The sequence below is a fragment of the Cyprinodon tularosa genome, unplaced genomic scaffold (genome assembly GCF_016077235.1).
Source record: "Cyprinodon tularosa strain WSP-4 unplaced genomic scaffold, ASM1607723v1 ctg380, whole genome shotgun sequence".
Lineage (NCBI taxonomy): Eukaryota > Metazoa > Chordata > Actinopteri > Cyprinodontiformes > Cyprinodontidae > Cyprinodon > Cyprinodon tularosa.
The window spans coordinates 493,595-517,526 of NW_024039097.1; the positions used below are offsets into that span (position 1 = coordinate 493,595).

The 23,932-nt window shown below is 39.5% G+C and overlaps 1 protein-coding gene across 4 annotated transcripts in view; it reads right to left on the reverse strand.

The window, feature by feature from the left end:
* The window catches only part of sema4c (sema domain, immunoglobulin domain (Ig), transmembrane domain (TM) and short cytoplasmic domain, (semaphorin) 4C), a 147,951-nt gene that overhangs the window by 101,729 nt on the left and 22,290 nt on the right, over positions 1–23,932 (reverse strand). The window contains exon 2 of one of the 4 annotated variants that reach the window (XM_038297052.1): positions 13,211–13,334. The exons of the other annotated variants lie outside the window; for them this stretch is intronic. The gene's annotated coding sequence lies outside the window, so the exon portion shown is untranslated. The remainder of the gene's footprint in view (positions 1–13,210; positions 13,335–23,932) is intronic. 4 annotated transcript variants of the gene reach the window in all.

Consider the following 23,932-nt stretch of genomic DNA (forward strand, 5'->3'; position numbering starts at 1 on the left):
CAGACTGATGCCGAGGTTCATGTCAACAGCAATGGCTCCCTAATAACAATCAGAGTGCGGAGAACCAGGCAGATTGTGTCAGTAACATATGGGCCTGTCAGTATAACACAGAGGGAACTCACACAGGCAGCACTGAGTCCTCTGACAGCAGCACACTTCGTTTTCTGCTGGAGCAAACTAAACACTGGAAAGTCTTTGCACAGTGTTGCACTTTATTGACTTGAAAAGCTGTGATGTTAATCAAACTTCATTGATTTAAAGCACACACACACAATCGACATGCACAAATTCAAATCTGCAAAATAAAAAAAAACCTTGAACCTGACCTAAAAACAGAGATGTGAATAAAAAGCTTAAACACCTCTTGAATGCAAGTTATGATTTTTTTTTTATTTTACAATTTAAGACAAATCTTTTTTTTAAGCTTTGAATTGGATCCTTTTATGCAACCCTGTGAGCCTTTTCAAAACTCCATTTAATATAATTTGTGGAGTAAAAAAAAATCTTCTCCATCTATGAAGGTTAATTTAATCCTTTCTGGTTTTCACTGGCCAGTGAAGATCTCTCTGTGCTTTTGACATGCTTCGCTAAAGTAGGAGTACATCAAAGCCCTAGATAAACCCCGCTCCTGATGGCTGTTACGCAAAAGTCTAAAACTCTCTTTGACAGCAGGTCCTTCAAAATACAGTTAGGTCATGCTCTGGAAAGCAAATTTTCAACTTAGTGTGGAACCTCGTGCTTTTGAGTAAGTCTCCATATGAGGACACGTGTAACTGTTGGCTGTTCCTGGTGGAACGTTTAACCCCTACGATGAATCTTTCCTCTCGGGAGTCCACCAACAGAGTGTCAGCTGAATCTGTACGAACAGAAGAAACAAGAAAATACTTAAGAGGGGGAGAAAAATGTGTCCAAAATGAAATATGAAGCCGCTGTCGGTGGTTAAGTTACCTACTGAGCTGGTTGAACTCAGACACAAGCATCAGCTTTCTGGCAGCCTTTGATGAATTTTTCCTAAATAAGTAAGTCAGCCAAACCTCAGCTTTCCATTAGTTTTATTCAGCACAGATCAGCATCCAAACTGCTCTGCAAACCTCCACTAACCCATAAAAATGCTCATTATTATGCATGTGGGGAAAGAAGGCACAAATAGAGGGAGGGAGGGGGATGAGCAGCAGAAGGGCCTGGTTAAAAAGCAGGACACCTTCACACACACCTCCAGCTGTTGGCTGCCTGAATGTTTGACAGGCAGCCCACTGAGTGGCTGCGTGGACACCAGCCAGCCGCTTGTGAATCAGCAATGACTAACTGTTTAAAGCGGCACATTCTAAGCTAATCACCTGCATACTCATTGTAAACAAATACTGTAAATTGAGAGTGAATGTGTTGCATATCCACATAGCTCCCACCTGAATCTTTGTTTTGTTTGCAGGCCTCTCTATCAAGCCCGATTGTCGCAGCCCGGGCCTTTAATTGCCTTACAGCAAATTTGACATTGTCCACACTGACTGCACCCTGATGAGAAGCATGAAAAGTGGAGTGATGCTGGATCTGCCACTTCCTCCAATCAGAAAAGACAAGAGGCCCCCCCGACGGTGGGCTCCGTTTGATCGCCGCACAAGGCAACGCAATGGGGATGCTAATCTCATGCAAAGACCGGGCCTTTGAGCGTGTGCCAGCCTGGTAACACTTTTAGCGTGAATGTTTGCGAGCAGGGCGGTGGCGGCTCTAATCAGAGGCACAATTGGAAGAGGCATGTGGCAATAAAGTCCAGCAAAACGCCTGCCAGTCTCATTTAGAGGCAAGCAACCTTCCAGGCTCTGACAAATAAATAAAAAACAAACAGTAGAAGGCGAACACGTTCCATCTTGGTGAACATCTGGTCGAGGTCAACCCACTGCCAGCAACCTCCACAAAGCAAATTAAAACCCAGAGATGAGAAATACTGAGCCCTCAAAGCTGGACTTTAAATGGATATATCCCCCAGGGTGATTTAACCGTATACGGCACAGCCGGGAAGTGCAGCTTATTTTTCACGCAGTATGATTTACATGCTAAAGTTAGGGTGATCCTCATTTGCAGAGGCCATTATCAGCATGACAGGATGACAGAGTCAATTCATACTGACATCCCTCCTGAGACTTGTCAATAGTCAGCTGAAGGAAGTATCTGTTATTCACTGTAGACTAGACACGACTGATAAACAGCAGGCAGCACAACATTTGTCTTCTTTCTGCTTGGCTCTATATTAGAAATGTCATGTCTGCTGTGTTACTATTCCTGTTCAAAGTCAGACACACTCGTCCACATTTTGTCATGTTGCACCGACTAACTGCACTGAATGTTGTTGGGATTTGATGTAACAGAGCGTCTCGGAGTAATGCATAATTGTGAAAGGGAAGGAGAATGATAGCTGGATTTTAAAATGGTTTATAAATGAGAGTCTAAAAAGTGTGCCATGTATTTCTTTTCACCCCCCGACTAAATAATTTCGAGAACCACCTTTTAGTGCAATTATAGCTGCAGGTGTTTGATCTTTTCTTGAATTCCTTAGTATCAGAACATGATGTGCTGCTCTTTAACACCTTAACCCTTCATCATGTTGTCAAATGGCTTCTTTTTCAGGTAATATCTTGTTTCCGCTGGGCTCAGAGTGATCAGGTGGGGGCGGATAGGGAAATTAAACCAATAACTCTTAATGTATCGTCAAGTGGAATGAATTTGGAAACTGGTTTTTATACTTTTACATGCTTAATAAGCTAAATATTTTTCAAAAAATGCACGCTTTAAAACTATAATCTCAGAAAAAGTGGATGATCTGACAGTTTAAAAAACAAAATAAACCTAAACATAAAAGCTTTTTCATTGCACTTCACTGCAAAAACTGATCACAGATCACAATGAAGTCTGAAAAAACAAACAACCAAGGTAAAATACTTCTAAGAAAAATAGGAAAAAGAAAACTGTTAAGCTGCTATAGCGCTGTAGGCTCCGCAGATGATGTGTCAGATGATAAACATGTCCAACACCATTTGGAGATAAATACAAAACAAAACCTTTCTCCTAATTCTCTTTAATAACAACATTACCTGCAACAAAGCAGAGGATTGGCTTCTCCAGCTTCAGACTTTGTAACTCAGCCCACAACACAGATGCTTTCAAAGCCTCTGGCACCGCAGTCAGTCAGAAACCATCCACTGGGTTTCTGGCACGTGCAAATGACTGATTTTGAGTCCCATTGTCTCTGTACTGTAGAATAAGTAAAGCAAAAGCTGCCAGCGTTGACAGATAGTGATTGTGATATTAATTTTTTCTCTTCTGTAGAGTGGGACTCTTTTACTATCAGCCACTCACTTCCTGTGAAGAGGAGAGCTTGCGTCATTGCTTCTGGCATCTGATATTGGCTTCAGCGGAGGAGCTGTGATTATTATTCTCGCTATGCCAGAAGCCTCAGGAGCCCCGGTGGACACAAAATACTGAGCAGCACCTGGTGCGCAAGCTAAACTGAAGAAGGGAGGCAGAGACGGAGACGAAGAAATTTCTCACATTCACCCGCAGCACAGACTCGATTGCTTTGTGTTAGGTCCAAATGAAAGTGAAATGGGATGGAATCTAAGTATGATGCCAGAGGGTTTGCTTTTCTTGAATCATAAAAAGTGTGTTTGTGAGGAAAGCTGTGTGAAACGATTCTCTGGGCCAAGAGGTGCCTCTCTTCATGGATGCACGTGTTTGTTTAAAGAAACATCGGTTTCCATAAGTAGGAGGATGAGATGGTAAAGTGCCGGCTCTAGACTTGACCTCTTACACAATATAGCTCTGGGCAGTTGGGAGATCGGTCCCAATATTTGTCTCATAAAGTACCAAAGCCAAGCAAATCCCTCCTGCTGAGGTGCCCTCTGATAAAACCTGCACTTTTCTATGCATGAGTTGTTCTTGGACCACTTTTGCTTCTGGATTGCAGCTTTTCCCACTGCTACACTTCAACCCTTTCAGATTACAAGTTGAAAGGGAAAGCTGGGAATGAGGCATTGCTTATTGAAATTCAACAATGAGAAATGATTGTATGATGGCGTGACCCACCTGCGCTCCACAGGACCTTCCTCCACCCCATAGAGCCAAGAGTTTATCATGAAATCCCCTAAAACGTTTCCACAACTGTCCTTAATATATCTCCTGACCCAGTATTGATGTTAGATTATTTGGAGCCTAAACTACAACTAAACTAAATCACATAAACTAAATCACATGCTGATGGACACAGCCCGTTTCAAAGATTAAGCTCCTCTTGTCTAGACACCATCTTGGAATCATGTTTCATGCTTTTATCACCTCCCGCATGGACTGCTGTAATTCTCTTTTAATTGGTGTCAGCGAGCCCACTCTGACTCAGCTACAGCTGGTGAAAAAACACTGGAGCACCATTTTGAACTGGTAAAAATACATGTGAACACAAAACACCAGTTTTAGCTTCTTGTACAGTTTAAAATCCTTTTTGAATTATTTTATTTGCTTTTAAGTCTTTAAATAGGCTTCTTCCTCGTTATCTGAACTGCTTCATCCCTACATGCATTTACTTGTCCTTAGATCTTCTAACAGCAGTAGTTTAGTTGTAAAAAAAAAAAAAAAACAAAAAAAAAAAAGGGGGATGGTGGAATTTTTATTTTTATTTTTTTGGAAGCATAAATAGCCTAATCAATATAGTCTATTAACCTAAAGCAATATGCATGGTTTGGTTGTTACATGTCAGATACGCCGGTCATTGAATTTGACCAAGGCACCTTACAGTAGACCTGCAGTCAGTCCCTGGACTGGCATGGCTATCACTGCCCCTACATAGTTAGGGACAAATGCAGAGGATAAATGTCTCACTGGGATCAGTCATGGTAGGCCACTTCTTTGATGTTATTTATTTTGCTCAGGCTACTCGTAAGCCCACAGCCCGTTAAATGTTGAAAGCTCAATATTATTCCCATTACTGTAAATATATAGTGGAAATGTTAAACATTCTGTCATAAAATATCATACGGGATGGCATGGGGGGAGATGGTCATTTAGGAAGGGGGATGATTTTTAAGATTTTTTAAGAAGGGGGATGCCATCCCCCCTCAACTCTAGTATTGTCTATCACTCCCACAATCTCACAATAAATCCAGAGAAGAAAAGGCTTTTACACTTCCGGCTCCTAAATTGTGGAACGAACTTGTCAGGCAAACTCCTTTGCTTGATGTTTTAAAAACTTGCGTTTTGTGCAGCACTTTGGTCAGCTTTAATGTTTAATATTTTCAAAGTGCTCTAGAAATAAAGTTGTAGGGTATAAAAACTGTGTTCCCTGCTGTATTGCACACTGCTCTATTTGCACTATCTTGTACATTTTACTTTTTATATTTATCCATATTTTTATCTTAAGTGTATATATTAGTATATTTTTTGCATGCCTTATACCCTAGTGTTTTTAGAGATTTTTATAATTCTATTTACTATTTCATGTATGTTTCATGTTGCACGACTGTACCACAAAAATTTCCTAGTTGTGAACCTCTTCACTAACAATGGCAATAAACCCGATTCTGATTCTGATTCTGATTCTAATTAAGTATTTTTTATGTTGACTATTGTTGTCTGTCACTAAGCCTTTTTTAATACATCACACAACAAATACGTAATAAAAGTATGTATGACTCTTGCTGGTAGCATGTTGGGTTAATACTCATACCTGACATTTTGAATTATAAAAGATTCCTGGGGCGAAAACGTCTTCAAACTTGGAAACCAAGTCCAGTGGATTGTTTTTGAACTGTTTTAGAATGACTATGACCTGGATGACTGAGAGTCTTCTGATACTGATTATTAGTTGCATAATCAGTGTATAGCGCATATTTTTCACATATGATGCTTACTTTTGCAGGGATTTTGTCTTCACCTTTGTTTAAAGAATCCTACCTAATATAGAGAATAATGTGGTGTGTGGATTGTTTTTAACACCTTAAAATATAAGAATCCAGTAAAAGTTAGTCCAACACATGATAAAGGGTGCACTTGGTTTTTACCTTCATTTCATATTACTCCTCAGAAATATGAAATAATCAGAATCAGAAATACTTTAATAATCCCAGAGGGAAATTACTTATACATTCTGCATCAACAACTATCTTCTTCCACTAACTGGTGGTTTGGGTGTTTACACAAATGTCTTCCGTTTTCTAAACTGACAAGCATGCTTAGTGTGAGGGATTGTATTTGAGTCAATGAGTCGATGCAATCAACTGGTTTTCCTTAGAAAACTTTGTATCAATTTGACTGTATGATCTGGTTGAACTGTAAAGTGCCTTGAGATGACATGTGTTGTGAATTTGGCGCCATATAAATAAACTGAATTGAAAATTGAATTGAATAACTCAGATTTTCTGCAACAGACAATAACCTTCTATCTGAAACATGTAAATCTTGAATGACATGTTATACAGTCAGAGGTGTATTTGATGTAAATATAAGGCGGTGTTAAAAGCAATTCCAGTGTACGGATTTTATCCAAATCAGATTGAGGGTTAATTTGAGAGTTACCTACTACCTGTAAGATATTGACTGCTTATACTTAACCAAACGCCCCACTTTAAGGGAAAACAACATATGTTACCTTTAATTTTTTCTACATAAACTGAATAATTCTAAAAAAAAAAACAACAGAAAAAATTGTTAAAAACCTTAATGAGAATTGGATGAGCTTGTGAGACGTAAAGAAAGGTTTTGTCCTACAGTGACATGTATCATCAGCAGCACCAACACAGACAAAGTGTGTTTCTCATTGTGCAGAGAACCACTTTTACAAGGTTCACTCTCCTCTCAGATCATTTGAGGAAAATCGTCCCTATTATCAGACATACCCTGGTATTTCTGGAAAACAAAAAACCCAAAAACTAACAATGGATGAAGTTAGTTGTCTTCCTAGTAATTGCACAGCGTTGCTTCTAACAATATGCGTAATTGCATGCACTGTCTGAAGATGACAAAGTGCAGTGTCTTTACATCTCCCTGAAGGAAGCCCTCGCCCATTATGAGGGAGTGAGGGTCACTTTAGCTGCTGCGTGGGCACCAGAGAAGACCAGCGCCTGTCGGTGAATAAGTAAACTAGAAAAACAAGGAACGGTTGTGAGCAAAGGCTGTCATTTCACAGACTCATTCAAGGTCAAAGTGGCTGTGATTTTTCTTCCTCTCCTCCTGTATAATAACCAGAGGCAGGGATATCCTGTTTCATTAGCTTTCCACACACTGCGCTCCTGCTGTCTGTCCGACTAAATGCGGCTGGCTGAGGGTCAGCGCTGCAGCTGAAATAGCAAAGAAGCAAAGAGGTGGAGGATTACTGATGGAGGGTAATAAAAGACTTTTATAGATACAAGCAGCATCTCGTTCATCTGCTTAAATTAATGAGTTGTGAATGAATGAATGAATGAATGAATGAATGTCTATTTCAGCTGATTCTGTAATGTACCTCTTTGGAGAACATGTGCATCATAACATCAGTGTTTAAATGTGTCTGAATGTACCACGTTAGATATCAGTAACAGTGTGAGCTCTGTGTATTGTTCGTCTCTCTGAAGGAACACGGTGACCGTCTTCCTAATGGCCTCAGAGCTCAGTGTGGTGGGCCAGACGGCAGGGAAAATGAACCTCACCGTCTCCCACCATGGTAACTGACAGGCCCTTAGGGGCCCATTGCTTTGTGGCTGTTCCCCTTAGGCTGTGGCCCTAACCCTAAGAGACAGATACCAGGGGGAGCCTGATGGCTAAACAAATTAGATCACCTACATCTGCTACCACAATTACAAGCATTTAGAATGACTACGGCTTTTTTTTTTTAAAAGAAAATTTGCAGTAAATGACTGAATTTACAGTAAATATAAAACCAGCACCCAGGGATGATCAGCATTACAATGAAATCAAATATTAGAATTATTGTACAAAGATAGAGATAATATATGATCTCACAGTGTCATGTGACATCATTCTCATATCTTTTCATTTTGTCTTATATTATATTTTAGGAACTTTAGTTTTTTTTTTTTTATTGCAACCCTATCAGATGGCAACCCAAAGGAGGCTGTAACTGCAGGATGAGAAAATATTATGTGAGTTTTTGAAAGATCTTCATTTATTTTGCCATCAACTACCTGACTATGACCAGGGTTGCTGAATTAAGATCACAGGCGTGGCCAAGATTATAGAAAATTAATTCAAGATGATGTCATGTTTTAGTGGTCATTAATTGTCCTATACTGATTGTGGTATAAAGGGGATATCTTATAGTTTTTTTTTTAATTATGTTGCTTTTTCTCCTTCTTCTAATAATAATAAAAAAAAACATGCATAATTTCCCTCCCATTTTCAATTCTTCAATAGTTGTAAACAATTTCAATATCTAATCTTCTTTCAGATAATGTAGTGTTTTTTTTTTTACTAAACTGATGTTTCTGCCTCATCACAACACGGTGGAACAATCATTTAGCTGAATCAAGTCACCAGATGGCTTGGGTTACTCACCCAGCCATCAGGATATTCAGAATTAGAAGCACTCATAAAGGGGGTGTCATTTTAAGCAAACAAACTGCATCTAATGTTCGCTCCACGAAAAAATAAATCCAACTGAACAGCTACCATAATGATTGAATTGAACTTTACTGTGTTTTCTGTAAAAACTGCTGGATCACCGCTTGTACAAACTGAAGATAAAAAGACTTAGGTAAAAATATAACGCTGATTTGATGCAATGCAGCAATAATAAAACACAGCTCAATTCCAGCTGTCCAGAGACAAGAAGCTCCATGCTTTTATGGATTGCAAAACACAAGCTGTAATTGATTTTTGATGGTGACTTGGCTGCATTCAAAGTTGGCAGCAATGCCTGAAAAGGTCTTAAGAGGACAGGGTGTAGATTTCAGCTGAAAGAAACTGTTAAAATATTGGTTCCACTTTGATTGGATCGGTCCATGTAAACTGCAACGCGCTGAAGGAGCACGGACAGTTATGTCCTGTGACTAGACAGGTTTTACAAAGTAGGGAATCAGCTGCACCTCATTCAGCCAAACAGTGATCACTCTTCTGCAGGTCTGGCATTGCACATTGTTAACAGAAACTGAGAGGCAAGTGTTACTTTACTAACAGACCACCAGGGGGCTTGAGGCAACCTAATTTCTGTGAAGCAGCCCTCTGCTCATTAACCAAACTTGCATAGGAGGGATGACTGAAAACCCGTTTAAGGAAGTGACTCATGTTTCCTTCCATGTGAGCACATCTGTTCTTCCAACGCGCACAGCAGGCGATTGGTTGGCTGACCTCCGAGCTCACGCACGCGGAGGACCCAACCTGTTTAGGTCTACATAATGAAGCACATAATCACATCCACGGATGCTGAGACACAAAGGAATTATATCAAGAAGGATTATCCCACTCACAGAAACACACAACACCCACAGAAATTAACCTGTATTCATACAAATAAAGCAAAGATGCGTTATGAATCCACGTAATGGCAGAACAACCCGCCTGAAATCGGGAATAAAAGAACGAGAATCATCTAAAGTACTTCTTTTTTTCATGCAAATACATTTCTAAAAAAGATTTGGGAGTCAGAAGAGGACAAAGAAAGAAAACACACAATCCACAGATGCACAGACACACACACACACACACACAGCCTCTGTGGAGAACTGAGGTCATCTTTATTAATAAACCCTCTGACAACAAACACACTTACATCAAGGCCTTCGCCCTCCCTCTACCCTTACACCACACTCCCTCCCTTCTTCAGCTCCTTGAGAAATGGCAACTGCCAGACTGACACAGTAGGGGGGTTGGTGGGGGGGTTCTGTAACCTCTCAGACACACACACACACATACATACAGCCACACTGCAGATACGGAGTGTCAGTGATCTGTCAGAAGGTAACGGTGCGCACCAGGCCTGCCGTGCACTTGTGTGAGATTGTTCACGTCTGGGTGTGAATCTTAGGAAGACTTTGGAGAAATGGGAAGGCTAAGCAAACAGGAAGTCCGCCTTCTTGCACAAATTCTGTCCTCACAGACACACTGTAGGAAACACGCTCCGGCTCATTTGTTCCCACTGACAGGAGAGGAGAGGGATGGTTTAATGTGAGAACTGCTTACAGGGAGGAGGGCAGGTGTGGGCTGTTCGTGTGTCTGAGAGCCACAGGATGAGAGAGGCAAAACTTGCGTCAAAGCCTGCAGAATAATATGCGTTTACGCTTCCGTCTGTGCTCCATCTCGGTACCTGTGCATGATGTTTGCCATACTCTGCACCGCTTAAAACCAATAATGGAGAAAAAGAAAAGTTTAAAAGCTGCAAAAAAGGGTGAATATCTGTGATCTGGAAGCAGTCATTTAGTTCCCTGCGTAGAGAGGAGGCAATTTTGCTGCTAACAGAATACACGTAAAAGATGAGAGGCAATTAAGAAAGGTCTACTGCAATTTTCACAGACATTTATGATGTAGAGAAACAGCCTTTAACAGGTTTGAAGTGATGTTAAGGTAGCACCGTTAAATACAGTTTTACAGCGTATCCAAGCTGAGGCTGTGATGCTGACACAAAGCCGGTAAAATCCTGCACCTGTTATGTCACAATGGACATCATTTGCTTTCAACATGTTTTAGATTTACTCCATGATATAAACGGGGGCCAAACATGAATGGTCAAAAACATTGAAGGTGCAAGGAAAGGACATCTACCTGTTCTACCTTCTACCTTCAGAAGATGATAAAAGAGATCAATGATTTGCTGTAACAATAGACTATGTAAGAAGTGTTTATTTTTAATGTAAATACAATACAGTAAAAATACTGTAACCTGCTTGGTTGTAAAAAAAATTCTGTTGCACACATTCAAGAAATTTTGATTTGAGAAGTGGCGCAATTGTTTTTTAATATATCGAACTTCAGCGTGTTTGACCATCCAATCAAAGACACAAATCAGTGGCGCATCAGATGTTTGTAAAGTGAGCTTCTCAGAAGTTACATCGGTGAATGCAAAACACACAAGAAAAGGTGGTTGGCCAATCAGGAGCTTTTAGGCGGTCTACACTCAGGGACGCGGCTTCAGTTTGACCTACAGTTTTCCACTTGGTCCTAGTGCTCGACGAATGTCTGCGTACTGTAGTGTAAAATTGTTTTTGGACAGTAAAACATTCAGCGGACCAAAAAAAAGTGCAGGGGACATGTCGTCCCCATGCCCTCCCAAACAATCACATCTATGGTTGCACAGAAGTTGCAATGTTGCAAATGCAGCAATGCATTTTGGGTAAGGGATATATGCAAAGCCCTGTAGTGCTCCATCCAACCAAAACAGAAATCAGTAACATTAAACATTTTCAGTTTGAACTGGAGCAGGATGAAAGTGATGACAACGTAGAAATAACAGGTAATAAAAATGAGAAAGGCAAAATGGAGAAAGAGAGTTGGCAGAAGAAGCTGTTGTTTGTACGGCTGCTGCAAACAGATGCTAACAAAGATGGAAAGCTTTGCTCTAGCTAATATAATAAAAAGTAGATCACAAGGCGATCATTTTAGTTTGTTTCTTTATTTCACGTATAACAGGTCATCACATAGAAGCAGCGCTCAGTACCGCATTGCCTAAAAAGACCACAATGGCGTTAGCCTTCCTGTGTTTACTCTGCAGCTTCCAGTCCAGTAAGACCAAACCGTGTTATTAGCCCAGCATGCGTTGTGCAGGTGAAAAAATGTCGACCTCCATGGGTGAAAAATATAACAAAGGATATACAGTTTTTCAAAACCCTAACAGCTGATACTATAATACTGATAATAAAAAGGCAGAGCATGCAGGTTGGTATCTGGAGCTTTTAGCACAGTATGAAGGAAATAAAATACTAGGATTTGAAATGACATACATTCAATTTATTTTGGGGAACAAGATGAGTTTGAAAAGTGAAGCTGTGAGCCTCCTAATAGGTAAGGTAACAGTTTGGTGTTTCTAAATCAGGCTCTTCATTAGCTGATCATCATCAGAAGTGTGACAACCTCTATGACATCAATAGTTCTTACAATCTGCTTATTTCAAGTCACGAAGAGCTGTTTGAATGGGACATGATGCCAATGATGAAACTCCACAGCATTGACCTTATTGAAACTGTTACCATCCATCAGTCTGGGAAGGGTTTATAAGGCATCTGCTGCTAACCACTTCTAAACAATTAGAGTCAATCATTCCTCAACACAAAACATTATTTACAAGAAGAAACAATTACCTGTTTTTGGAGGTAAGTTAATCTAAAGGTGCATTGGACAGATGAGAATGAAGTAGAGATGTATTTTTATTTTTTTTCAATAATGCACCCAAATGCTCACAAAGTCAAATATAAGGCCAGCTGCAGAAAACCTAAAAACGGGTCATGCAAAATATGAAGCATGCAGTGAAAGTCATTAGGAAAAAAAAGCTGTTTGAGGTTATTACAGCTAAAGGTGGTTCAACAAGCTGCTGTGTTACTGCGTTTAGTTTTCACAGTTTTTGTTTAGCTGTCTACTCCAGATGGTTAGGGTCAGAAAGCTTGTTTACTTTTATTTTAGTCCTTATATACAAAGCCTCCTGTTTTTATAGCAAAAGTAAAATTTCTGCTCACAGCAACCTTAACTGCTTCCCTATTTTGGCTCCATCTTTCCATAATGAATAATGCCGGAGTGGAATCTGTTGTGCTTGTTCATAATCTGGAGTTTATGTAACCTTAAAAAAAAGATCAGAAAGTTAATATTATCTCTGGAAAGTTAGAATCACTGACATACTTTGAAAGTCAGTAAATTCAAGTGACTTTTTCACATTTAGTTATTTTGAAATAAATGTTGTTCCTGCATTGAATCAAACATGAACCAAGCTGAACGCTGTTTATATTTAAATAATCTGTGCCAAAGCAAAAAACTTCCAGCTCAGATGAGGTCTCCAATGAGAAGCTGTTACTTTGCTTTATTTTAAGGGTTTTCCATCTTTCTAAAAACTTTTCCTTTGCTGGAAGCTTCTGTGTCATGTGCCCTACAACACATCAACACAGTGTTCCTTTGAAATCAATAAAGGGCTTGTGTGGATGCTTCCTTGCCAGAATGCCAGGGAGTCTCTAAAGGTGGCATTCTTCTCCATTCACGTCTTCATCATCCGAGTGTCACAGCCATGCCAAAGAAGATGCATCTTATTTCTACTTACTTCAGACAAACTGCTGTTGTGGCTGCCAAGCAGAAGACGCAGTGCTTCCCATGATGCTGCTTGTTGCAGAGGATCTTTCACAGGAGCGACTTACATAACGCAGTGTGTTTACAACGGCAAAGCTCTAGAAAAACAAACAAATGAAGGCTTTATGAACTTGGTGTTCATCACTCCTACGTTGTGTAATTGAGCAATAAATAAAAAAGAAAAGCGGGGGATGGAAACACTTTCTTAATGCGTCGCATGCAAAGAGGTAATTTATAGTGAGCAGGACACTGTGACAAAAAGCACATCACAGGTCAAACCAGGGAGCTGAGGGAGATGAGGAATGGAGCATGTGACATATTGCAGCCTCTGCAGATCGTTGTGCTCTGCAAATGTGGAACAGCTGGTGAAATTCACCATTCGCTTCAGTTAGGCCGAATGTAACACTTGGTTAAGAAGTCATTTCTTTTTTCACCTCGGAGGAATTTTTTTCCTAGTTCAGATCATTGTGAATGCATGGAAAAGGAGGCACTGCACAGACAGTGCCTTGCAAAGGTATCCATGCTGCCTAAACATTTTGATATTTTATAACCACAGACCACAATGTATTTTATGGGGGTTAAGTTATATGTAACTTTTTGGAGGAAAGACAGTTGTTTCCTGGAGGGAAGTGAACCTCAAACTAGTGATAGATCCGTACATCTGAAGACTGACATATTTGGTTGATATCAGTGTTTTTTTCTTTTGTTACATCGGCCTATATCTGCATCTTGGACGATTCATTCGTACATCCAGCTGCTATGCCTCGGGATCAGGTGAAGCACACACATTGTCACCCCCTCCATTATTAATATTTGTCTAATTTGTTGTATAATATTTCTTTTTGTTTAAATTGAGACTTGTATGACATTTGCTACTGTCATGTCATTATTAAAATGTAACTGGAGAAGATAAGAAAATATAATATTGGCTTAAAGAATCTGCCTAAAAACTCAACAGAACATATTGGGGATTGATAAGACCAGTGTTTCCCAAAGTGGGGGACACGCCCCCTAGGGGGGGATCCCGTGTAATTCCACACTAAAAGTGGTGAAAAGTCCATGTCTTTGGTTAAATTAAAATGTTGTGTTTTTCAACTGGAAATCATTAATTTCATTTTACCATGAATAAAAAAAAAATATTAACTTGGAAAAAAAAAAAATAGAGATTAGTTGCCAAGGTAATAGAGCTAACTAAATGGGACCTCATTAGCTGACTATTTGGAAATGGGTTTGGCTCGCACTGTAACACCATGAGAAGGGTTTCTGTTACAACTAAATGGATCTACTGAGAGATTCAGAGTATAAAATAAAAATGCTATGTTGTTTTGTGTTGTGTTTTAGAATGCAGGCTCTATGCACATCTCCACTCGGTCGTGATATCAAGGCAGCTCCTTGGTTTCCTGTCTTTCTCTAATGGATGATCAGATTAATCCAGGTGGGTCTGACCGTAATAACCATGACAGCAATGGTCAAAAAGACCTGGATTGATCAGTGTATCCAGTAACAAAAGACAGGAAATAAAGGAGCAGCCTTAAGTTCAGGAAGTAGGGACAATTTTAAATGTTCTGAATCATCTTGGGTTCTTAAAGGAATAGTACACCCAAAACATGATTAGCCTTCATTTTCTACTCACCCCCATGCTGAACAACACTCTGGAGTACTTTTTTGATATCTCAAATGCATCTGGAGATCTGGGAGGCTTCTTGCTGTCTGCTGACATTCAAATAATGGAGGTCCATGGCGCCCGAGGCAGAAAGGTCCATAAAAGTCCACAAAAACGTGTCAATATTCCTCCATACTGCTCGTCCAATGTAATCCAAGTGTTCTGAGTGGGTAGCATCCAGAATTTACTCGAAACGAAGTCATTTAGAACGTTTTAGAGCATAAACAGTAGTGTATAGGATTTCCTAATAGCGCCCCCATGCGCGCTCACGATTCTACGGAAGCCGGCAGAGAGATATCAAAAAAGTACTCCAGAGTGTTGTTCAGCACGGGGGTGAGTAGAAAATGAAGGCTAATCATGTTTTGGGTGTACTATTCCTTTAAGCTTAATAAAAAGTAATAATAGAGTAAGGTTACTGCTAAATTTATGGCAGATGCCACTAAAGCTAAATTGTGCACCTTGCAGCCCGGGTGGCTGCAAAAAAGGTTTGGGAGCCACTAGCTTAGACTTACTAAATCAAAACTGGTATTAAAGAACCTTTACTGGTCAATCTCTTCCTCCAAGTCTGTTTAAAATCGAATATGTCTTTCTAAGGCAAGATTTTTAGGAACTAGTAGAGTTTATTTTTATTATTTTTGAAAGAAATCTACAGGAAATGCGATTCAGTAAACAAGGGAATTGCATAGTGTACCGGGGCGGGACTCACACCTGTGACAGCCACATCAACGACTAAAGCCTCAGTACATAGATCACATGCTCTAGTCCTGTGGCGCTGCCGTGATGTGCATTTCATTTTTTTGGAGTTTTAGAGCATTCTTTTCCCTGTACTTTTTATCATTACATATTATTTTGTGTTTGTTTATTACATAAAATTGCAATTAAAGCTTTATGTTAAATGTTAAAAAAATGAGGACAAATTATCGTTTTCAAAAGTTTGACCATGTGCAAACACAACAACTGGCTGCCAACTTTCAACACACTTTATTTTATATATGAGCAAAACTGCGAAGAACTCTGAAATATATATAGTATCTATAAATAAATAAATCCAGGCATGTCACAAGGCAGTGATTCCCCTTTCCAAAGCAGTAAACAACTGTGACCAATGCAGGTTTCATCATGATCATCATGAGACCCTGTTGAGCCTGAAGCCAACTGCTCAGTGTGCTTTCAACTGTTAAGGGCCACAGGGAGACTGGAATAAAACTCACCACTTAAACCTTCGCTTCACTTACATTTGTCCATTTCCAATTGGATCCAAACTGAAATCAATGCTGCAGTAATAGACAGTAAGAAACAGCATCAGAGTGTATTGTTACCAGCTAAATGCAGTTGCTGGCTGCTCGATGCGGGGAGAACAATTTGGTTATAGTGTTGTCAGGCTAAAGCTTCTATTTCAAGTTGGATTAGGGAACAGAGAGAGACCAGCATCTTTGGTGGGAGGCTGCAGATTGTCAAAGCTTTTGCCAGATAATCTGAGAAAAGAACAGTGGGATTCATTTGATTCTGTTTAGAGCTGGCAGTAGCTGACTTTTCATCATCACATAATGGCTAACAACATCAACAGAACCTAAATTTGTTTTTGTGTTGGGTTTGCTGCTCCTGCAAGCATGTTTGGAAGCATTCTTTTATAGACTGATGCCTTTAATAAAAGAAGACGATAAAAGAAAAAAGCTGCTGTGCAAAAGTTAAACGGTCCCTCATATTGTTTCAGTCATGGCTTCTTATTAGAGTGTCCTGATACAACATTTTCGTTCATGATATGATTCCCCTATAGCAGCTTTGAGGATTGACCAATGCCGATATTGACGCAAAACGATATCAACACAAATCATACATACTTTCCTAACTTCTTTTGTAGAGTAGAATGCAAGAAAAAGCTTGATTAACTGACATTACTGAGACAAAGAACAATATTAAGTAACAATAAATATGGGACAATTTCTATTAACCATTGGCTTACAAAGATTTAAACAGAAGTGTTTGTATCAGCATGCTATAGTTTAGATGAACACCGACATATTCTGGTATTAGTTTTTCTGGTGGATATTGAAGTGATTTCTGATATCAATATCTGATATGGACATCCCTATGTTTTAAGTTCTAGATATTAGATTATCAAAAATGGGAAAAATCTTATCAAAACTTGGGATTAACTGATCCAGTTTGAGGTCGATGACGATTATTTTGACATCAGTCTAACCTATTTTCGATATGTGCTGCTGATTTTTCTTTACTCAGATATAGCATTTTCTTCCTTCTTTAACATGATAGAAATCGCACAATGATAACTAGTGTTAAACAAGTCTAAAATGAAACTAAAAGAGACATTTATGAATGAATCAAACAAAGCATTACAAATGGATAGCAAATGGAGGAAGTGGTTATGCATGTGCCTAACCACATGATTTCAAGTTATGAATGCACAAGTGTTGCTGAATGCACGTATATGTTGACGCAATGGCAAAAAACACACACTATATCAGCCGTGTTATGTATGTTGTACCTCTATCCCAAAGTGACCGAACCTTGTTGAAATAAGCCAAACAGAGATTGATTGATTTACTTTATTGATCTCACAGTGAAGAAATGTACTCGTTACATCAGCTCAAATAGTCAAAGGAGAAGAATGTGCCAAAGGAAGAAAAATGTGCATGGGATATACACCGCATATACAGTGTGTCCACATATGACAGCTAGAGAGAAATGTCGACCAGTGGTTTACCATCCCTGCACTGGGATATAAGGTTTAAATCAATGATTCATTCAGTAGTTGTCAAAATAACTCAGAATAACATCTAAGGGTCTGCTTACTTTTCTTAGTTAAGGTTGTTCCATCTAGTAAAATATGTAACAACAATTTGTAAAAGAAAATTGCCACTACACTCAAACATGGTTGTTGGGAGTATGGTGGTCTGGTGCTGATTTGCTGCATCAGGACCAGAACTTAGTCTTACATATAGCTCTTTAGCAGAAACTAGGCCACCTCCACAAGACCTTCGCTTAAAGCACACCGGCAACTCAGAATTATGAGAAAGTTGTTATGGTTCTCCCCTTTTGGGACTCTGAGTTTTTGGTTTTTTGTTATCAGTTATTCTGTTTTGTTGATCTTTGGTTTATTTTCCATTTTATGTATTTTGAATAATCTTTGGTTGCTCTCTGTTGCCCCCTTGTGCCTGTCTCCTTTTCCCTTCTAGTCTCTCCCATCCACACCTGCTCCATATCTGCTGATTAGCACGGTCTTTCATTCTCCCATTTATACACCTCATGTTCAATCACTGTTTGCTGGTTCCTTGTTGACTGTTGGTTGCTTCCTCATCTCTGCTTCTTTAGTGAGTTTTCCCTGATGTTTGCTAGTTTTTGGTTTCTCAGCATTTTTGTATTTTGGATGTTTAACTCAGTTTTAAATCTACAAGAACTCATCTCTGCTTTTGGGTCCCACCTTGTTGAAAAAAGTGGGTTTTAGAGAAAAAGTTTGCAGTTGGAGATCTGATTGAGGTGATGTGAGTTCACTTTAGATATGTTTTTTTTTATGTTTGAAAATGTGGTGAAATTGAAACAATTCAGCAAAAAAGTAGGCCAAATTTCTCCCAAAATCTGATGCAATAGACTCTCTGTCAGAAAAAAAAGATGTTAAAGAGAATATGTTGCTACCCAGAGCAGCACAAAGAGTAACTAGATTTTGCACATTTTCACATGGATTTTTTTCCCCCATAAGAAATGAAACATTTGAAAACTGTTTTTTATATCCCGGTTATTTTTATCTGACATTTCTACTTTGTGCGCTTTTCAAAAAACGTGTAAGCGTGATAAACAGAAGAAAAAGGTGAGGAGGCAAATACTTTTCACTGCACTGAATAAACAAGATCACAACATGTTCTGCCTAATTTTATGTAAACCAAATCACGATGATCAGCCTCTAAAAACATGTAATTTATTCTCATCACATAGAGCTTTGTCACCGGGGAGCTTTTTCAACCTGCCATCGAGTGTCACAAATTGCAGAACGTTTAGAAGCATCAACATAAGCAAACCTGCCTGCAAATAAATGCAAAGCTCATTGGTCGCTAACGTGGCGCTGTCAGCGCAAATCAAAAGCACAGCAGTCAGTTTTAGGATGGAAAAATGTCTTCACTCTGGTAAATGGAAACCACAGCTGTACTGAAAAAAGAGACAACACAGCAGTGGGCTGACTTTATAGACAGACTGGCAGCATGCTAATACAAATTGGTATGTATAAAAAGGATGCGCCACACTCAAAGCATGTCTGTTTTTCTTTTCTATCATCGCCTTGCAGGAAAAATTAGGACACAAGTGGAGACATTGACAGGAAAGCACTGATTACCATCTCTAAACTTTAAACAGCAGAAGGTAAATATCTAACAGCAGCTGAGGGGCAAGCTGGCGATATTAACATACATATTTGAATCAAAAGTTTAATTTTAACTGGAAACCTTAATAAAAGTTTAACAAAGATTAAAAAGAGTCATGTGTGGTCTCTTTAAGTTGAAATGGGAATGAAGAAGCATGGGATTTTTTTTGCTACAACAGAAAAACATAAGAGGTTTGGCGTCTGGTTGGCAGGAAAGGTTTGGAGGAGGCTGACAGAGCGACGTCGAAATCTAATAAAGGCTGACAACATATGAAGTAAAGAGGGGGTCTGTGGTCACCGAGCAGAAGTTGGAGAAGGAGAAGAAAATAATGAAATCCTCTTTGCCATCCTTTTTTTCTACATCGCTCCTCGCTCAGCCTTTTTCATCATCTCAGATGCTTTCCTCATTTCTCTCGGTTCAAGTTTTCTCCATTCTTTGTTTCACTTCAGCCTCCTTTCCCATCTCTACCTTTTCCTCCTCCCTGTCACAGAGTTCTAGTTTCGCACTTTTCCAGTCTATTTAGTTCTCCTGCGCTGCATGTATCCGTGACTGATGACTCACTTTTCTTTGAAGGTATAATTCAACACTTTGGGATTCACACATCTTTGCTCTCTTGCCAACATCAGAGGACTGTTGGCACTCTTGTTTGTGACTGCAAAAATGTTAAGCTGAAGCTGGGTGATGGGAAGGTTAGTTTTGCATAATGAGTGAAGAACAAGGAAAAAGGTTGATCGATCTATGTTGTGCTGACCAGCATGTGTGATGTTTCAAATCCCCACTTCGACACTCCTCCAGAAAAAGAGAAAATTAAGTCTAAAGGGCTGGTTATACTCCCAGTAGCAGTGTGTCTCAGGTATGACGCAGACATTTTTTATTTATGCTCAATATTGTAGCGTTGTCTGCGCTATGTGTATTCCTCGCCACAACACAAAAGAGGAAAATCACGAACTAGCTGTGGGTCTAGATACAGCCGAGGCGGTGAGGAAGTGGGGACAAGTTTGTTCGACAACGGAGGGACATGAGGGTGAAAAAGAGCGAGGATTCAGGTGGAAAAAGGATCCCAGCTTTCTCACGCATCTCGCTCTTCTAGCTGGTTCATCTTCTCGAGTCGTTTTCCACAATGGCGGTCATATAAACAAAACAAGCCGGTAAGGTAAACAGTAAATACGCATAGTGTAGAGCAGTTGTAGATATGACAAATCAAAGGCCTCCTGTCTGCGGTCACCTACAATTTGAGAGAGGTGGAGCAGAGTGTCTGCTAGGAGGGGGGACGTCTATGGGTTTACTGTAACACACACGCAGACCAACTGGTTTCGAAGTATAAATCAGCCTTAAAGGAGAAGTTCGGTTTTTTACACTTTAAGCCCATTTTCTGTAGTGTCCAGGATGAAATCGAATGATCGACACCAAAAGTTTGACAATTGCTCCTGTCTCTGCTTTTTGGCTCATTTAGAATCAACCCCTGGCTGCTTCATAATGGCTGCCATAGTGCATGTCCGATAATGTCCTTAAAACAACCTTAAACGTTCTTTTTTTAAAATATGCTACTCACCGTGTCGTCAGCGCTGTTCAATGACGTTCCAAAAAAAGTTTCGTAAAGAAAAAACGTTCCTGTAGTGTTTTATTTAGCATTTTGTAAATCCCATTGAGTTCTGTTGGAATAGTCAATATTCCCCTGCCACCGGAAACGGAAATGGGGCCTGTTTACACAGTGTAGTCTTTTCGCTTCACTCTGTGTACTCCGACGTGGAGGTGCTAACGTCTCTGTTAAACACTTTAAAAAACTCTGAAAATGGAATACGAAAGGTGGATTCTTGATTCTCGACGTCGGAGTACACAGAGTGAAGCGAAAAGACTACAACTGTGTAAACAGGCCCCATTTCCGTTTCCGGTGGCGGAGGGATATTGACTATTCCTACAGAACTCAATGGGATTTACAAAATGCTAAATAAAACAAGACAGGAACGGTTTTTCTTCACGAAACCTTTTTTGGAACGTCATTGAACAGCGCTGACGACACGGTGAGTAGCATATTTAAAAAAAAGAACGTTTAAGGTTGTTTTAAGGACATTATCGGACATGCACTATGGCAGCCATTATGAAGCAGCCAGGGGTGGATTCTAAATGAGCCAAAAAGCAGAGACAGGAGCAATTGTCAAACTTTTGGTGTCGATCATTCGATTTCATCCTGGACACTACAGAAAATGGGCTTAAAGTGTAAAAAACTGAACTTCTCCTTTAACTTTGTTTTGCTGGACAAGGATACAAATTGTAAAGGAGCATCTCAGGATGCAAAAAAAATGCCTTATTTATTGCCCTAATTTGTTGAGGAAATTAATTATTTCAAGTTGAAAGCCACCTTTCACAGCTTCAAGCATCTCTTTTCATCTTTCCACATGTGGATACTGAATGTTTTGCTCGTGCTTTATGAGGTAATATCTCATAATGCTTCTTTTCAAAGTAATTTACTCTCCGTCAGATAGAATAGATTCTCTGCGACCAACGATTCTGAAGTATTGCGGTTTATCAGTAGGAATTAGGTCTGGATTTTTGAACATTCATACACATGAAATGGATCTTAACTCTTTGCAATGTACCGGTAAGTCATTGCATGAAAAGGGTCCTCATTCTTCTGGAAGGTTAACTTCAGCTTTAAGCTTAAACAGCCTCTAAGAGGATTTTATCCAGCATTGCCTGGCAAGTAGAAAGCATCCTCACAGAAATATACTTCGATAACCACGTTTTAAAAAGGGTGTTGTGTTCAAGGTGGCTTGCTAGGTTTGTTTCCAACTATAAATAAGATCAAAGTACTTGATTTTTTTTCAGTTATGTGCTACTTTGCATTGGTGTATTAGATACACTTTCAACACATTGGACATTTCAACACATTGGACTTTGTTTTAAATCATGAAAAAATGAAAACGTATAAATATTTTCGCCCGTGCATAACAAAAATAGCAATTGGGAAAATTACAATCTACAAAATTATGCGTCTTTGTGTTTTTTCCCTACTTTGAATCAGCAGGTGGTGTGACGCACAGTGTAGGACAGAAAATCTGAGGAATTGAATTGAATTTGTTTCAATAATAAAACACATATCCCTGTATATCTAACATAGCCCACCCCCATTTACACAACTCTCTTTTCCAAAACCACCTCCAACTTTGTGACTCATGCCTGTGAGAGTGTGTTTCTGTGTGCATTAGTTCACATCTTAATCTCCTGTCTTTACCCAAACTCAGCAGCAGAGCTTGTCGTAAATTTGGTTAATAAAGTCTGGCGGGATCTGTTTGTCGCTGAAAGTAGCACATGTAGATTCAGATATAGTCTATAAAACTGCTCCGACTTTAAACCGATACAAAGCACTCAGACGAAGGGAAAACCCACATGCCGACTCACAGATTTACGAATGTAAAATCAGGGACACATAAAACATAAGGACACGCACACAGGCGTGTTCACAAAAACACACCCCTCCAATCTGACACAAAGAGATAAAGATGCAGATGGGTTAATTCAGACTCACATGTCTGCAGACACAAAGAAAATCTCAGGAACACAATGGAAAAAAGGTGCAAACAGAAACACAGGCACAATGAACAATACAAAACCATTAAACAGATAAAAAGAAAACAGGGACACACGACAACAGACAGCATGGACCTGACAACCAGCAGCAGATCTAACACCAGCAACGTGACGCTCCAGAGGCAGCATGCTGCAACGACAAATGTGTCTATGGAGACCATAGCTTAGGGCGCTGAATGAAATGAAATGCAATAGCTCTGTCGAACAACAAAAGTGTCCACATAGCTGAAAAGGGAGAAATATCACATAAGAAGATAAAAACTGAGCAAGAGGAACACTCCGGCCCTCACACTGTGAAAAAGGGGCCTTTTTTTAATGAGAGAGCAGCGTTATGTAAAAAAAAAAAAAACCCCAAAAAAAGTATTATTTAAAGTCTACAGATATCAACTTAAAGATCAAATCTTCTTTAAAAATTTCCAACACATGTTGCTGGAAATCACCTTCCCTGTCATTACGTTTTTTTTTTTCCCCCCAGTCCTATACAGAAGCTCTGTCAAGAAAATCCACCAACGTTCTATTGCAAACTCAGATAAGGGATGTAAGAACTCTATAGAGGATGAGCTGCAGGTTGATTTCGGCTGCTGCAAAATAAATGGAAGCAGCGAGATGAAGAGGCTGGCTATAGCGCTGCAAAAGCAAGTAATCATGCTGAGAGAAGCCTTTTAAACCATGGCTCTGAAAACAATTTTGTACAGTGGGGTAGATGTGCATCTGTTCCAAAGATGTCTAACAACCCAGACTCTGTGTTCAACACAAATTAGACCTTTTTATATTTGAACAAATGAATGCATAGCTTAAAATTTACTGAGCCTGAGAGATTATATCAATCAAAAGGTAACGATTAGCTTAGCTGAAATAAAAGGAGAGCTTAAAAATGACAGAATGAAACAAACAGTCCAGGCACTAAAAAAACATCCAGTCAATACTTGGCAATAACTAAACGTTTGTCGTTGTATGAAAATTTCTGAACATTACATCTAAATTAGAGATACTGAGCTTAAGCAGGCAACAAAAGTCCCTCAGTTAGAAACACAAGTAAAATCAAACTCTACTTGTGTTTAACATGACAGAA